The 18,337-nt window shown below is 38.5% G+C and overlaps 1 protein-coding gene and 1 pseudogene across 23 annotated transcripts in view; one reads left to right on the plus strand and one right to left on the minus strand.

The window, feature by feature from the left end:
- Positions 1-18,337, minus strand: part of PPP6R3 (protein phosphatase 6 regulatory subunit 3) — a 127,084-nt gene that overhangs the window by 98,140 nt on the left and 10,607 nt on the right. For 3 of the 23 annotated variants that reach the window (XM_089914382.1, XM_089914379.1, XM_089914381.1), the window contains one exon: positions 7,208-7,305. The exons of 19 other annotated variants lie outside the window; for them this stretch is intronic. The gene's annotated coding sequence lies outside the window, so the exon portion shown is untranslated. One more of the 23 variants, XM_089914384.1, reaches the window with a different exon arrangement.
- Positions 9,728-12,096, plus strand: LOC149748668 (nuclear nucleic acid-binding protein C1D pseudogene; annotated as a pseudogene).

An 18,337-nucleotide genomic window follows, 5' to 3' on the forward strand; every position in this document is an offset into this window, starting at 1 on the left:
ATAGGAACTATTGTTATTTTTAGATGCAATAAGGCAAACTGGAGTGTGAATTCATCCATGAAGCTGGTAAGATATGTTATACCCATCTTTCCTGTGGTATACAGCTCAGAACATATATAAAACAGGACAGGATCCTTTAAAAAGAACCCTAACAGGTATCTGGAGATGGGAATATAGACTAATAATTCATGTGAAGTGTGTTAAAAGGCAGAAAGTCAAGAGAGAATGACAGGCTTAACATCGCTCTTCAAAGGCATATTTTCACATACCTTCTGTGCCTATACCAGACCCACTGATATTTTTTTCAATCTTTTAAAATGGGGGGAAAGAATCACTCTCAAAGTCCCTGGTTTATAGCATGGTAGAAAAAACAAAACCAAATTCTACCTTTTGAAGAATAAAATGTTTTAGCGGGACTTCCCTGTTGGCACAGTGGTTAAAAATCCTCCTGCCACTGCAGGGGTCGCAGGTTCGAGCCCTGGTCCGGGCAGATCCCACATGCCGCAGAACAACTAAGCCCATGTACCACAACTACTGAGCCTGTGTCCTAGAGCCCGCGAGCCACAACTACTGAGCCTGCGTGCCACAACTACTGAAGCCCGCGCGCCTAGAGCCCGTGCTCCGCGACAAGAGAAGCCACCGCAATGAAAAGCTCATGCACCGCAACGAAGAGTAGCCCTCACTCGCCACAACTAGAGAAAGCCCGCGCACAGCAAGCGAAAACGCAGCCAAAAAATAAAAAAAAAGTTTTAGCTGATACTGACTTTCCTTTACATTACAGTTGATTTAATCAGGCCACCACTGATGGACCATTTAGTTTTCAATTTTCACTATCACCAAAAAATGCCAGGGTTCCCAGAAGTGGAACTGCTGGATTAAATAATGTTCATTTCTAATTAGCTGCACAATAGCCATTGGAGGTCATGGCTATCCACATTCCCACCACCAATGGAAGTATGTATGCCTAGTTCCTCACACCCTTGCCCAACAACGTCTTTTTCTCTTAAGAGCACTGTTCATGTCTAAGAGCCATTTATACTTCACTTTTCTGCCAACTGTCTGTTTATATCCTTTGTTCATTTTTCTACTGGGCCTGTCTCAATGGTTTGTAGTGGTTATTTAAAAGAAAAGGAGCCCTTTGTCTCAAAGCATTCCCTCTTCAGCTCATTCCAATCTGTACCACTCAACTGAAACTGCCTTTTTAAGTCACCAGTGACCTCCAGATGGGGCTAAATCTAAGTGAAACTCTTCTGTCCTCCTCTCAACCTCGCTCTCGGGAGCATTCAGTACTGTTCACCAGGAGACCCTCCTTACTGGCACCTTCTCCTCACTTGGCTTCTTTGAGATCACACCCACCTTGATTTCTCACTGGCCACCTCTCGGTCTCCTCCGAGGCAGAGGTTCCCACAGGATTCAGACTGTGGACACTACCTAGGTACACTCTCCCCAGTTGACTACAGTGGCTGGGGTGTCCACTTCCATGTCTTCTACTCACCCTGTTGCCGAAGCAACCGAAACAAGGCCTGGGGAGACTTCAAAAAAAAAAAATGGTTTTGTTGAATAAATGAAGCCGTCTCCACAGGTTTTTAAATATACCTCTGTAAACACAGTTGAGATTCAAATTTATAAAACCAACTAAGGCCACCTCTGCACTTCAAACACAGGTACCCAACTATTAGCAGACATTTCCCCTTGGATGTCTTGCAAGCACATTAAATTTAGTATCTCCTAAACGGGTTTTTGCTCTCTATCATACACTGACCAGCAACCAAACCTTTTCCTCACTAAGTTCTCCCTGTCCCAGAAAAGGCACACCCCAGTTGTAAAAGACAGAGTCTGGCTCCTCTTTTCCCTTCCAATATCCAATTCATCAAAATTTTGTCAACTCCATCTTCTGAGTATCTCCCCTTCTTCATCTTCCTCTGCCACCACCCGGAGGACAAAAACAGCTTCCTACTTCATCTCCTTGCATCTCCTCTGGCCCTTTAAGCCACCGTTTACTTGCGTTCCTATTCAGTGACCTCTGCCACCCCACGTGAGCAATAATAACAGCGGTGATAATCTGATCTATGCGGTCCACTGTGGTAGCCATATAAGGCTTTAAGCACATGAAACATAGCTAGTTCGAACTGAGAAGTACGTATGTGTAAAATATACACTTGACTTCAAAGACTTAGTACAAAAGAAAGAAGTGAAAATATCTCATTAATAATTTTATATGACATGCTGAACTGACAATATTTTGTATTACTGGGTTAAATAAAATACATTAAAATTAATTTTACCTGTTTCCTTTTCATAAGGCCACTAGAAAATTTATGATTACATATGTAGCTTGCACTGTATCTCTATTGAGACACTGTCCTGATTCACTGAGGGCACCAGCATGCCATCTTTTTAAACCACATGTGACCAAAGCATTGAAAGCACCAGGCCTGGCACTGGGCAGGCACCCAGATATTTGCTGAAAGAATTATGGTCAACAATTGGTATCCTTTATGTACACTCATTTAAAAACAAAACACTGAAAATTTAGCTCTTACTTGAAGTTGAACCACACTTTCAAAGTACAATTTGGGCTTCCCTGGTGGCGCAATGGTTAGGAATCCACCTGCCAATACAGGGCACATGGGTTTGAGCCCTGGTCCGGGATGATCCCACATGCCGTGGAGCAACGAAGCCCATGCGCCACAACTACTGAGCCTGCGCTTTAGAGCCCGTGAGCCACAACTACTGAAGCCCGCGCGCCTAGAGCCCGTGCTCCACAACAAGAGAAGCCGCCGCAATGAGAAGCCTGCGCACCACAACAAAGAGTAGCCCCTGCGCGCAGCAACGAAGGCCCAACACAGCCAAAAATAAATGATAATAAATAAAATAAATTTTAAAAAATAAATGAAATACTATGTGTATTAAAACAACTTTTTTTTTTTAATTCAACAAATGTATACTGAGACCTGCTCTGCAGAGCACACCAAAGCCAGGTGTCCTGACTTCTAGCTGGTACCGTGGCAGGGTCACTGCACCCAGTCACCCTTTCATTAAGGAAACCCATGACATGGAGTCAGAGAAAGGCCTTCTTTGTTTTTCATATTTTGCATTCTTACAATAAATCATTTGAATTTATACAAATAATACACAAATACATTCTTCTAAACTACTGTAACAATACAAAGGGACAATCTCCTCCTACCTACCCAGCTCCTTCCAATCACAGTAATCAGTTTCAGAACTGTGAAGAAAAACTAAGTTGAAACTTTACACATACATGAATTCTAAGAAATACTTTGTCTGCTTCTCTAACATTCATCCTAATTATGTCATTAATTTTTGTAATTTTTCGGTGCTAAATTTTCTGCTAGAAGGGAAAGTCAGAAACTGGGGAAGACTGGAAATTTAAGGTGGCCTAAAAAGATTTTGAGTCATCAACCCTTAAAACTTAGTCATCACAACTCAAAAAATCAGCCATGAGAGAAGGAAAGCTAGTGGACAGTATAAGGAGGGAAAAAAAAGGAGACGGTTAACATGGAAAGTCTAATTAATAAGATTTAGGTAGTGATCATCTTGTAATGTATTTAAATATCCAATCACTATGCTGTACACCTGAAATTAACATAATATTGTAGTACCAACAATATGTCAAGTGAAAAAACAAAACAAAACAAAACACCTGGGAGGTGGGGCTTTGCAAAAAGTATCACACCACCTTATGTTATGCCCTGCAACATTTAAACTACCAGAGAGGGTGTGGTATCTTCAAGAGGGCAAGGCTTACAGTCAGTGTGGGGTCTTCTAAAGAAACAAAAAATGCACTCTCAGATGGCCTCACAAACACACAGAGTACATTTCAAAACAAACATTATTACATTTTAAGTCTAGAACTATAATCTGAATGGATTTCAATGTGATTTAGGTTGGAAGCCCTTTAAAAATTTCAATTTGGGTCCACATTCAACCTCCAGAGACAGATCACAACCAAAGAAGACACATGAGCGAGACTGCAGGAAAGGTTACGCCCAAACAGAGAAACTTACAACTACCTGCTTACAAGGCAGAGGACACTGTGGGGATACTACAAGACAAAAAAAATCGAGGTCTTCCACAGATGGCAAGTGAGGTAGGGGCAATTGTTTTAACTGGTAGACCTTATTCGGATCCTGATTTGCCAAAATTAGAAAACTGTATATATAAAAATTATCACATTTGAGACAATTGGAAATTTCAACTCCGACTAGGTACTGGATAGTATCAAGCAACTGCTTTGTGGGAGTTTTATTTAGATGTTATAGTTTTGTGGTTATGTTATGGTTAAAACAAAAAAAAGTTTATTTTTGAAAGATCTATACTGACATATTTACAGAAGAAACAAGATAATTATTTTGAGATTTTCTTCAAAGTAATATGTAAGGGGCTAGCCATAAAGGAAAAATTAATCAACTGAATTCCATTAACTCCTCTTCCTCCAGAGACACAATGACAACCCACAGAGTAGGCAAAGATATTCACCATGTTTGTATCTCCTGAAAGATTCATATCCAGAATAAAAGAAACCCTACCAATTGTTGTGTTTGAAAATATGTCCACGGGCTTCCCTGGTGACGCAGTGGTTGAGAGTCCGCCTGCCAATGCAGGGGACACGGGTTCGTGCCCCGGTCCGGGAAGATCCCACATGCCGCGGAGCGGCTGGGCCCATGAGCCATGGCCGCTGTTAAATGCATTGAGACTTTTGAGGTTGTGTCATAAAAATGATAGCTTCCACTTGGTGCTATTTCTCTCAAATCACTCTCTCAGGGGAAAGTCAGTCACCATGTCCTGGGGACAGGACACTTCAGCAATCCTGTCAAAGGCCTACATGAAAAGGAACTGTGGCCTCCCACCGACAGCCAGGACTAACTTGCCAGGCATGTGAATGAGCCACCTTGGGAAGGATCCTCCAACTCCAGTCAAGCCTTCAGAGGCTGATAACATCCAAGCCAAATGGCCCAGCCAAGTCGCTCCCAAGTTCCTAACCCACAAAAACTATGAGATATTAAATGTTTACTGGTGTTATAAACCACTAAGTTTGGGGAAAATTGCTATGAAGCAACAGAGAGTTAATATGATAAAACAGATAATGCAACAGACAAAAGAAAAGGAGACAAATATTACTCTTCGTTAAAAAAGAATAACTAGGGGGTTGGGGAAGGGAAGGATTGAGAGTTTGGGATTAGCAGATGCAAAATATTGTATATAAGATGGATAAACAACAAGGTCCTACCGTATAGCACAGGGAACTATATTCAATAACCTGTGATAAGCCATAATGGAAAAGAATATTAAAAAGAATGTATATATTGGGATTTCTCTGGCGGTCCAGTGGTTAAGACTCCGTGCTCCCACTGCAGGGGGCACAGGTTCAATCCCCGGTAGGGGAACTAAGTAAGATCCCACATGCCGCGTGGCATGGCCAAAAATAAATAAATGAATGATGAATGAAAAGAAAAGGAAAAGGAAAAGCATGTGTGTGTGTATGGGTATATATGTATGTATAACTGAGCCACTTTGTTGCGCAGCAGAAATTAACACAGCATTGTAAATCAACTATAGTTCAATAAAATTTTAAAAAGATAAAAATGAAAAAGGATAACTAAACAACCAAAAAAAGCATGAAAAGGTGCTTGACTTCACTAGTGCAAATTAAAACTACTGTAAGGTATCACTACACAGCTAGGGGTGTAGCTAAAATGAAAAGCATGAAAGAAAGATATGAGCTATTAATGATAGTATGGAGTAAGCGGAACGTCACACACTGCTGGGGGAAGTGTAATCTGGTACAGCCACTTTAGTAGATGCAGCCACAGTTTTCCAAAATGGAATATATGCACACCTCTACGACCTAGCAATTTCACTTCTAGGTATATCCCCAACAATCTCACACACAATGTCAAGAGAAAAACTCAGACACAAGTGAACATACCATAAGATTCTATTTATTTAAGGAACAAAACTTAATGCAGTTAAGTATCAGGATACTGGCTGCCCTCGGCAGAGAGGAGGGTATGACTGAAAGGGGACAAAGGAGATACCCGGGACCCAATTACCCAGGTGGGTTTCAGACTGTGAAAATTTCATTTATGATGTGTACTCTTCTATATTTCTATTACAATTCAATAAGAGTTTTAAAATAGTAACAATCCAGGAGAGAAGTGGGGGTTGAAGGAGTAAGTAGGGCAGGACTGGCCTTGGGTTTATGGTTGTTGGAGCTGAGTACCTGAGGGTTCATTACACTATTCTATATTTGTGTTAAAATTTTCCCCTAATAAAAAAGATTTTAAATATACATTAATATAAAACTGGCTGGAACTGGTGATAAAAGCATAAACTGGGGTAATTTTTCTGGCCATAGACATCAAAGGGTGTTAAAAATCTATACATTCCTTGACCCAATTACTCTGCTTTAATGAGTTCATACTAAGATATTTATCCTGAGTAAAAAAATAACAATGTCCAAAGAGTTTATAACAGACAAAAAAAGAGAAATGTCTAAATATAGAGGTCACAGGACACTGTGGGGACCACCACAGGATAAACAATCCAGGTCATCCACAAACACATGGAACCTGAATAACAATGATTTTATCTGCACCAAGGTTCTTTTATCTATCCATTGAAATATAGTCATTAACAAAGATGTGATCCACATCATTATGTCACCAAAAACATGCAAATTAAAACAACTGGACACACCAATTAGAATGGCCGAAGTCCAAAACGCTGACACCAAATGCTGGTGAGGATCTGTAGAGCGAAGGGAACTCTCAATCACTGCTGATGGAAGTGCAAAATGGTACAGGCATTTGGAAGACAGTTTAGCAGTTTCTTACAAAACTAAACATATTCTTACCATACAATCCAGCAATCGTGCTCCTTGGTATCTACCCAAGGAAGTTGAAAACTTATGATCACACAAAAACCTGCACACAGATGTTTATGGCAGCTTTATCCATACTTGCCAATACCTGGAAGCAACCAACATGTCCTTCAGTAGGTGAGTGAATAGACTTTTCCCCTCCCCTCATGTTTCTGGGAGGGGGAAAAGAACATTTTCTTTTCTTTTCTTTTCTAGTTTGAAATATATCAGGACATTCCGTTCTTAACAAAGCTCAACTTCAAAAAAAAACCTATTTTACCAGAGCCTAACCCACTGAGGTTTTACCAGAACCTAACCTACCTGGAGGAAGGGAAATATCCAACTCCAGCCCCCTCTAACCTTCCGCATGAGGAAAGGGAAGTACACAATTCCAGGCCACTCTAGCCATCCTGTACCACCTAAGAAAAGGAAAAAAGCAGAGAAGCACTGGTGAAGTTCACAGTTCAGGGGCACAGGCTCACCAAAAGACTGAGACTGAATCACAGCACTACAGAACATTTCCCCTCCCCAGACAATTTACCACTACATTTCCAAAGGTCTATTCTTCACAGTTCCTTTTACCAGTGCATCATGTCTGCCTTTCAAAAAAGATGACGAAGCATACTAAAAAGACAAAAAACAGTTTGAAGAGATTGAACAAGCATCAGAACCAGTCATGTATGCCAGAGATGCTGGAATTATCAAACCAGGAAAGCTAACAGGTTTAATGGAAAAGGCAGACAACATGCAATAACGGATAAAATAATGCAAATAGATAAAAATTCTAAGAAAGAATCAAAAAGAAATGCTACAGACCAAAAATACTGTAACAGAAATGAAGAATGCCTCTGATAGGCCCATTAGTAGACTGGACATAGCTGAGGAAAGAAACTCTGCGCCTGAAGATATGACACTAGAAACTTCCAAAATGGAAAAGCAAAGAGGAAAAAAACGGGGGGGTGGGGGGGGGGCGGTGTGCAAAATATCCAAGAGCTGTGGAACAACTACAAAAGGTATACCATACATGCAATGGGAATACCGGAAGGAAATGAGAAAAGGAAGAGAAACAATGTTTGAAGCAATAATGACTGGGAATTTCCCCCAAATTAATGTCGGACACCAAACCACAGATCCAGGAATCTCAGGGAACACCAAGCAGGATAAATGCAAAACAACAAAAACAAAAACCTACACCTGGGCATATCATATATTGTCTACAAGAAACTCACTTGAAATTCAGAGACACATACAGGTTAATAGTAAAGGGATAGAGCTAGACCATACTAACACTAATTAAAACAAACTGAGAGTGGCTATATTAATTTTAGACAGAGAAGACTTCAGAGCAAAGAAAGTTGTCAATATTACAAAATGAAAAGGGGGTCAATACTCCAAGAAGACATAACAATCATTAATGTTATGCAGTTAACAACAGCATCAAAATACAAGTCAAAAAAGGATAAAATGCAAGGAGAAATAGATGAATTTACTATTATAACTGGGGACTTTAACACTCCTCTATCAGAAATAGACAAATCCAGCAAGCAGAAAATCAATAAAGACATAACTGAACTCAACAGCACCATCAATCAACCATATAATTGACATGTATGGACTAATTCATCCAGCAGTAGCAAATCACACATTCTTCTCAAACACACATGGAATACGCACCAAGATGGACATTCTATGAAATGCACCTTAACAAATTAAGAACAGAAATCATACAATGTCTGCCCTTAGACCACAATGCAATTAAACTAGAAATCAGTAACAGAAAGATAGCTGGAAAAACCCAAAGTACTTGAAGATTACACATTACATTTCTAAATAACACATGGATCAAACACAAAAAAATCTCAAGAGAAACTTTAAAAATGTCTGAACAAAATGAAAATACAACTTACTAAACTTTGGGGGATGCAGCAAAAACAGTGCTTAGATTAAAATTTATAGAATTGAAAGCATATATTAGAAGACATGTAAAATCAATAATCTAAGCTTTCACCTTAGAAAACTAGATAAAGAAGAGGAAATTAATTCCAAACTATGCAGAAAATTGAAATAATAAAAATTAGAGCATAAAAGAATTTTAAAACAAGAAATCAGTAGAGGAAGTCAACAAAAGCAAAAGCTGATTCTTCAAAAAAAAAAAAACAACAATAAAACTCCTAAGACTTTTTCCAGACTAAGGAAGAAAGAAGACCTAAACTGCTAATATCAGAAATGAAAGAGGGGAAGCACTACAGATCCCATATACAATAAAAGGATAATAAAAGAATATTATGAACAACTCTATAGCCACAGATTTGATAACCTAGATGAAATGGACCAACTCCTTGACAGATACAATCTGTCACAACTCACATAAGAATAGACAGTTTGAATAGGTCTACATCTATTAAAGAAATTGAATCAATTATTAATAACCTAAAACAGAAAGCATCACGTCCAAATGGGTTTACTGATGAATTCTACCAAACATTTAAAGAAAAAATTATACCAATTCTCTATCATCTCTTCCAAAAGACAGAAACAGAAGGAATACTTCCTAACTCATTCTATGAGACCAATCATGCTCCTTGGTATTTACTCAAACGAACTGAAAACTTATGTTCACACAAAAACCTGCACACAGATGTTTATGGCAGGTTTTTCATAACTGCCAAAACTCGAAGGCAACCAAGGTGTCCTTCAGTAGGTGTGTGCATAGACTGGTACAACCAAACAACAGAATATTACTCAGCACTAAAAAGAAATGATCTCTCAAGCCGTGAAAAGACATAGAGGAACCTTAAGCGTATATTACTAAGTGAAAGAAGCCAGTCTAAAAAGGCTACAATGCTGCATGTTTCCTACTATAATTCGTTCTAGAAAAAGCAAAACTATAGAGACATTAAAAAGATTAGTGAGGTCATCGGACAGCGCTGCTCGCTGTGGGCAGAGCCTGTGTGCCACTGACGTCACCACCGCCAACTGCTTTCTGGGAGGCAGGAGTGGAAGGCCTAAGAGTTGATAATAATGGCAGATGAAGAGATTAATGAAGACTATCCAGGAGAAATTCATGAATATTTATCAACATTTGAGAATTCCACTGGGGCTGTGGATGAGATGCTGAAGAGTATGATGTGTGTTTCTAGAAATGAATTGTTGTAGAAGTTGGACCCACTTAAACAAGCAAAAGTGGATTCAGTTTCTGCTTACACATTAAATTCAATGTTTTGGATTTATGCGGCAACTCAGGGAGTCAATCCTAAGGAACATCCAGTAAAGCAGGAACTGGAAAGAATCAGAGTATACATGAACAGAGTCAAGGAAATAACAGACAAGAAAAAGGCTGGCGACCTGGACAGAGGCGCGGCTTCAAGAGGGCATTGGAATAAATGCCCTCTGGGAACCAAAACCTAAAAATGCACCCAAAGTTGTCAATAAAGGAAAAAGTAAAATTAACCTTTTGGTTTGATGTACACATATTCAAAAAGTATATAATTGTTTTGTGTGTGGTTAAGAATTTTATTCTTTCTTTCTTTTTTCTTTCAATTTACTTTTTTTTTTTTAAATTGGAGTGTAGTTGCTTTACAACGTTGTGTTGGTTTCTTCCGTGCAGCAGGGTGAATCAGCTATACAGACACATGTATCCCCTCTTTTTTTGGATTTCCTTCCCATTTGGGTCACCACAGAGCATTGAGTGGAGTCCCCTGTGCTATACAATCTGTTTTCATTAGTTATCTATTTTATACATAATAGTGCATATTTTTATTGTTTTCCACAAGATAGACGATGATTATGTATCATTGTAAGGTTTAAATGTATTCCGTATTGAATTCATATATAAAATCTGTACTTTAAATTTGTAATGCTAAATACCTTTCCCCCCAGAAAGATTAAGTTATATTTACTGATTTTCTTATAGAACACTGAGGTTTTTAACACTGTGGTATATTTATAGTTTACTGTCTCTTGACAAGACTCTTATTTCCTTATACAGGTCACTCTTTCAAGTGCCATTTTATAAGCTACTATGAAATTTAAGTTAAATGTTCTTTGTAAACATTTGTCTATTTTCAGTGAATAATGATTTTATGAAGTATGCTGAAGTTATAAATACACCTGTTTTCATTATATAATATTAAGAAAGAAAAAAAAGATTAGTGGTTGTTAGGGGTTAAGTCTGAGGCAGGGATGAACAGGCAAAGCCCACAGGATTTTTAGGGTAGTGAAACTGTTCTACAGACTACTACAATGGTGGATACGTGCTATCATACATTTGTCTAAACCCACAGAACATACAACATTAAGAGTGAACCTAATGTAACGTGCGGACTTTGGGTGATAATGATGTGTCAAGACAGGTTCATGGAGGTTGGAGGGGGGCGCGTGGGGAGACAAGGAGTATATAGGCTTCTGGCTCTGTACTTCTGCCTCAATTCTGCTGTGAACCTAAAACTGCTTATGAAATAAAATTTATTAATTTTTAAAAATGGTTAAATGTAAATTTGTGTTATGCATATTCTACAACAAGAAAGAAAAGATTTGCTAAATCACTGTTCATTTATAGTAGAGCTTAAAAACGTCATATATGTTATACATCATTTGAAAAGGAGATTAATAGAAAAGCTTTCTAAAAAAAGGTTTCCTTCCACTGCTTAACAGTTGTACTTTGTACGTAAAGATAAAAAGCAAAGAAGCCAGCTTCTAATTTAGTATTTTACCTATTTCTGTACCAAACACTAAACTTCTAGAAGCTTCTAAGAACAAAGTGCTTTACTGTAACAAACTAAAAGCAAGCCAGGGCTTCCCTGGTGGCACAGTGGTTAAGAGTCTGCCTGCCAATGCAGGGGATATGAGTTCGAGCCCTGGTCCGGGAAGATCCCACATGCAGCGGAGCAATGAGGCCCGTGTGCCACAACTACTGAGCCTGCGCTCTAGAGCCCACGTGCCCCAACTACTGAAGCCCGTGCGCCTAGAGCCTGTGCTTGGCAAAAGAGAAGCCACCGCAATGAGAAGCCTGCGCACAGCAACGAAGAGTAGCCCCTGCTCACCGCAACTAGAGAAAGCCCACGCACAGCAGTGAAGACCCAACGTAGCCAAAAATAAATAAATTTATATTGAAAAATAAAAAAATAAAAGCAACCCAAATTTTTTTGTGATTAAAAATAAAAATCTAAAGCCCACTGAAATGGGGAATGGCTATAAAGTATACCAGTAATTAAAAAGAAGGCAGATCTCTGTGTACTGCATGGGACTCAATGAAAAGTGATGAATGATAAGAAAAAAAAGGTGTATGCCTAACACTGTATAGTTTCTATAAGCACATATATAAGTAATACAAACACATAGAAAAAAATAAAAAAAAATAGAGACATAACTATTAACAGCAGAAGACAGAAAAGAACTGGGGGAAGGTGAGCAGAAGAGATTTTAGTCTTACCTATTTTTACTTTTTTTCAAAGCAAATATAATCACGCATTGACTAAGTTTTTGAAACTAAGGCTTCTATTCTAAACAGAAAAATGGCAACAGAGTAAAAAAGAAAATTCACAATATCCTACTACCAGTCAAGATTTCAAAACCAAAGCCAGTGAAAGAGTTCATAAAATATTAACCATTAACAAAATCAGCATAGCCTTAATCACTTGTTCTGTGAAAGTTTATGACTTCTACATTAATACACTTGCAAGGGAAAAAAAAAAACCCTACAAATTCAAATTACCCAAAGTTATCTTCTATGGAAAAGGGGAGGAGAACTTTAATATTACTTCCATTTTATATAGGAAGAAGCTGGGGCTCAGAAAGTGAAATAATTTGCCCAAAATCAGAGAGCTAGTTCAGTAGTCAAACCAAGATTCCAATCCAGTTCTCATCAACTTAACAACGCTTTCCCGAAATCATTCTGGCTAGACGTCCTCCCTCCCTCCCAGAGGTTCCTTCTTCATATAAAAGATGAACATCCTACACTCACCTTAAGGTGAAAAGAGTTAAAATATGCAAGTAATGACTCAAGCACAAGTGACAACCGTAATAACAGGCACTGGGCAAACAAAATAGGAAGAGACAGCTACATCTACCCAGTGTAAGGCAGGTATGTAAGAAGGGCAGGCTGCTGAAGGTTTACACTAATCAAGAGGCAATTCAGCAGTCACTGATGCCAAAAATTGAAAAATTTTAAGCCTGACAATATGGTAAATGGCAGGAATGGACTCTACTTTTTTCAGGGGATAAACATAAACATGCCCAATAACGCTTAACTTTAATCCTCACAACAATTCTGCTAAACCAGCTCGCTCTCTCTCTACCCTGTGCCCCCTACAACTCTTTCTCATTCTTTCCTCGTTGCCCTGGAAGATTATCAAACTCTATTTTTTGAAATTTGATGAAAACAATAGTTATAATACCTATGCATTTCAAGCTCCTTGGCCTCACTGAACATTACTCAGATAGGACTAGAAGTAGTTATTAACTCTTTACTCCTGGCATCAGCAGCACTGGCACCAAACCCCCTAACTCTCCTCAATTTACAAGTCTTGCTAACCACACTATCATAAAGTGAGTTCCAGCCCAGCCCAGCCTATGCTAGTATGTTCCTCCATGCCTCTTTTAATTTACTAGTCAGAGTAAGTAAAGACTTAATATAAAGAAATAAGTATAAAACCATCCCCCCTCTCCCTCAGGATAGGCCACGTATTATAAATGCTGAACTCTACTCTTTTCCTTTCGCAAAGACAGATTCAGCTCGGAATCTATTTTGATCCACATCCCTTTTCCAGATTGTTTTTGGTGTTCTATACTTGGCCAGAGTCACATTTAAAGTTCACATAAACGTTTCCTAGCAATCAAATGATCCCATTTTAAAAAGGTAACTAGTCTTGAAATCCTTTCCATTTCTGGATATGAAAATGAACTAATTAATATGAAGAACCAGAAAATCTTTAAGAAATTCCTTATTGACACAGGAATACTCCATTTAAAGGAGGAAAAAACAATCACATTTGCCAGCTCTTAACAAAATGAACATCCTTGGGACTTCCCTCGTGGCGCAGTGGTTAAGAATCCGCCTGCCAATGCAGGGGACACGGGTTCGAGCCCTGGTCGGGGAAGATCCCACATGCCACGGAGCAACTAAGCCCGTGCGCCACAACAACTGAGCCTGCACTCTAGAGCCCGTGTGCCACAACAACTGAGCCTGTGCTCTACAGCCCGTGAGTCACAACTGCTGAGCCTGCACGCCACAACTACTGAATCCCGCGAGCCACAACTACTGAAGCCTGCGCACCTAGATCCCGTGCTCCACAACAAGAGAAGCCACCGCAATGAGAAGCCCACACACCACAACGAAGAGTAGCCCCCGCTCGCCACAACTAGAGAAAGCCCACGCGCAGCAACGAAGACCCAACACAGCCAAAAAATAAAAATGAATTTTTAAAAAATGAACAGCCTGTATTACTTGCAATTCTTAAAGTTTTTTGAATGCTGACACATATCCAAAACAATATCTGGTACGTGATTATTCAAAAGTAGCAAGATGCCGAAAGAACAATCAAAAATAAAAAGTAATACCAGCAATCTAAAAATAAAAAAAGACTAAACATATCTGCTGGACTGGCCAACATGAAGAGCACTTTAGGCACAGAATACCTCAAATTCCTGGATAAGGAACAACTGACAGCTCACTTCTAGTTCTAATCTAATTAGGCAATAGCTGCATATAAACTGGGATTGAAAGCATTTGAAAATTCTTATAAGGGTAAAGATATCAATTAACTTCAGGCCTTAAGTTAAATATGAAATGTCTAAGATCACCAAGAAAAGAAGTGTCTAATCTCTTACTGGGTGTAGGTAAAAAGAGCAGACAGGAATGAAAGAAAAAAATCCCACAATATATAGGCAAGAAAAGGAAAAGAACAGGAAAAAAGCCCAATTAGAGAGCACAAAATACGAAAGTAGAAATAAACCAAATATTTCAATCACAACTAATGTAAATAGACTAACCACTTTAAACTCAAATTATAAAAATGCAATCTAGCTGTGTGCTGCTTTCAAAGGGCACTCCTAAAACATTAAGGACACCAAAACTTGATAGTTAAAGGGCAGAAAAATATATACCAAGCAAACATTAACTAAAGTCCCTTGGTACAGCTATGCCAAAATCTGACAAAATATATTTTAGTGGAAAAAATGTTCCTAGAAACAAAGATTCGTTACAGAATGACAAACTGTGCAAGTCACTGGAAACTTAGCAATTCTAAACGTATAGATAGAAAGCAAAAATTGAGAGAACTATAGGAATTTGACAAATGTTCCATCACAATGGGATTTTAACAACACCCCTCTCTGTAACTGATGGAACAAGCAGACAGTATTAGTTAAGGACACTAGTTTGAAAGTGAATTCAATTAATGTGTTTCATCCAACAGACATGGGAAAACCTGACCTTAAAATTGGAAACACATTCTTTTTAAACACACATGGAAAACTGATAAAAATTTGCCACAAACTAGACACCATTAAAACAGCCTCAACAATTTCAAACAATCAAAATCACACTGGACCACATTTTATTAGCACAATGTATGTTAGCAATCAATAACAAAGATTAAAAGATACAGGGCTTCCCTGGTGACACAGTGGTTAAGAATCCACCTGCCAATGCAGGGGACATGGGTTTGAGCCCTGGTCCGAGAAGATCCCACATGCCGTGGAGCAACTAGGTCCGTATGCCACAACTACTGAAGCCCGTGTGCCTAGAGCCCATACTCTGCTGCAAGAGAAGCCACCGCAATGAGAAGCCCGCACACCACAACGAAGAGTAGCCCCCACTCGGCACAACTAGAGAAAGCCCGCCCACAGCAATGAAGATCCAATGCAGCCATAAATAAATAAATTAAATATATATCAATATATCAGCATTTTTCAATACACTTTCTAAATTTCTAAGGCAGAGAAGAAATCAAAATGAAAATGTGAAGATATTCAGAACTAAAAGATAAAAATTTTGCATAGCAAAACTACTGAATTGGAGCTAAAGTAGTATTTAAAGGGTAGTTACTACTTTATTTACATATATATGTATACATGTATACAAAAGACCTGAAAATTAATGAGCTAAAAATCCTTGTTTAAGAAACTAAATATTAGTAATTAATTACAAATCAGGCGAAGTCAAAAGATAAGAGATTATAATTTTCTGCCAATATATTTGAAAACACAGACAAAATAAATGTTTTAGAAAAATGTAAATTACCAAATGTGACTCAAGAAAAAGAAGACTCTAATGAGCCTATAAATATTAAAGCAACCAAGCCAGTAATTTTTAAATTCAGAGAGAAAACACCAGGCCCTGATGGCTTTACAGGCAAGTTTTATCAAAATGAAAGAATAGCTAATTCCAATTTTACATACAAACTCTCTAAGAGAAAAAAAACATACAAATACTAAGCTTATTTTATTAGACTGAGAATACCCTTGATAGCAAAACTCATAGAGCTGATACAAAAAAGGAAAGTTAAAGATCTTACCAATGAACATAGATACATAAATCCTAAGATATTAGCAAGTAAAAAAAATATCTAAGGGAATTCCCTCGCAGTCCAGTGGCTAGGACTCGGCACTTTCACTGCTGGGGCCCCGGTTCAATCCCTGGTCAAGGAACTAAGATCCCGCAAGCCGAGTGGCAAGGTCAAAAAAAAAAAAAAAAAATACATGCGGGCTTCCCTGGTTGTGCAGTGGTTGGGAGTCCACCTGCCGATGCAGGGGACACAGGTTCGTGCCCCGGTCCGGGAAGATCCCACATGCCGCGGAGCGGCTGGGCCCGTGAGCCATGGCCGCTGAGCCTCCACGTCCGGAGCCTGTGCTCCGCAACGGGAGAGGCCACAGCAGTGAGAGGCCCGCGTACCACAAAAAAAAAAAAAAAAAAAAAAGCCAAAAACAAAACAAAAGAACAATTTTGTTTAAAAAAAGAATATGTCATGATTGAGCTGGATTTATCCCAGAAATGTGAAATTAATTCCAATATTACCTTTTAGAGCAATTTTTCACATTACTAGATTAAAGGAGAAAAACTGTAATATCATCCCAACAGATGTAGAAAATGCATTCAATTAAGTGCAATGCCCACTTGTGATGTGTTTTTAAATTTCTCCATAAACTAAGATTGAAGAAATCTTCCTCAACCTGTTAAAGGAAAAACAAAAAGTATCCACACATTTAATGGTGAAAGATAAAAGCATTTCCCTTAAAACCGGGAATATGACAAAGATGCCCGCCATTACCATTTATATTTGGCACTGGTGATGGTTGCCATGAAGCAGTGCAGTTAAGACTAGAGTTAAGATATAAAAAGTAAAAGGACTGGAAAGAAATGACCTGTCATTATTCAAAGATTAGATGATTATCTACATAAAAACCCCCAAGAGTCCACAAGCAAATTATTAAGTTAGAGAAGTTAATGAATATGACTCACATATAAAGTCATCTGCATTTCCATTCACCAGCAAAGAGAAATTTTTAACTTAAAAAAAAATTTACAACAGCAACAAAAACTACAAAGCAACCAAAGAACCAAAATCTAACAACAACAACAAATGCAAGACCTGTAGAAAGAAAAAAACATAAAACTTTTTAAAAGACAACTACCTATAAACCAAAAAATCTATTTCCTCCTCTACTTGGGTAGTAAGAGGGATAGAAGAAAAGATTAGAAGATATTAAGATCCATTTTTGCCCTTTTATTACATGCTTCCAAAAAATACTTTTTAAAAAATCCCATAAACACAGTAAAGAGGTCACAAATTGGGAAAGAACATTTGTCACACAAAAAATAAAAATCAAAATATATAAGAATTCCTACAAATAAGAAAAACCAAACAACTCAAGAGGAAGAAAAATAAGACATGAGCTTCCCTGGTGGCGCAGTGGTTGAGAGTCCGCCTGCCGATGCAGGGGAAAGGGGTTCGTGCCCTGGTCCGGGAAGATCCCACGTGCTGCGTAGTGGCTGGGCCCGTGAGCCATGGCCGCTGAGCCTGCGCGTCTGGAGCCAGTACTCCGCAACGGGAGAGGCTACAGCAGTGAGAGGCCCGCATACCGCAAAAAAAAAAAAAAAAATACAAACAGGTATTTCACAAAAGAAGAAATCCAAATAGCCAAAAAAATGCTCAACTTCAGTAGTAATATGAAAGAAGAACATTAAAACCATGCAGAAATAAATGAATTAATAAAAATGGCCAGAGAATTACCTGAACAGACGTTCCTCTAAAGAAGATACACAAACAGCCAATAAGGACATGAAAAGATGCTCAACAGCATTAGTCATTCAGGAAAGGCAAAATCACAATGAGATACCACACTTCACTAGCATGGCAATAATTTTTTTTTTAAAGGGAAAATAATGTATGTTGGTGAGGACATGGAGAAATTAGAACCCTGATACAGTGTTGGTGAGAATATAATATGGTA

The sequence above is a fragment of the Delphinapterus leucas genome, chromosome 7, assembly GCF_059928025.1.
Source record: "Delphinapterus leucas isolate spDelLeu-1000000601 "Yukka" chromosome 7, BTC_Dleu_Yukka2, whole genome shotgun sequence".
In the NCBI taxonomy this organism is placed as follows: domain Eukaryota; kingdom Metazoa; phylum Chordata; class Mammalia; order Artiodactyla; family Monodontidae; genus Delphinapterus; species Delphinapterus leucas.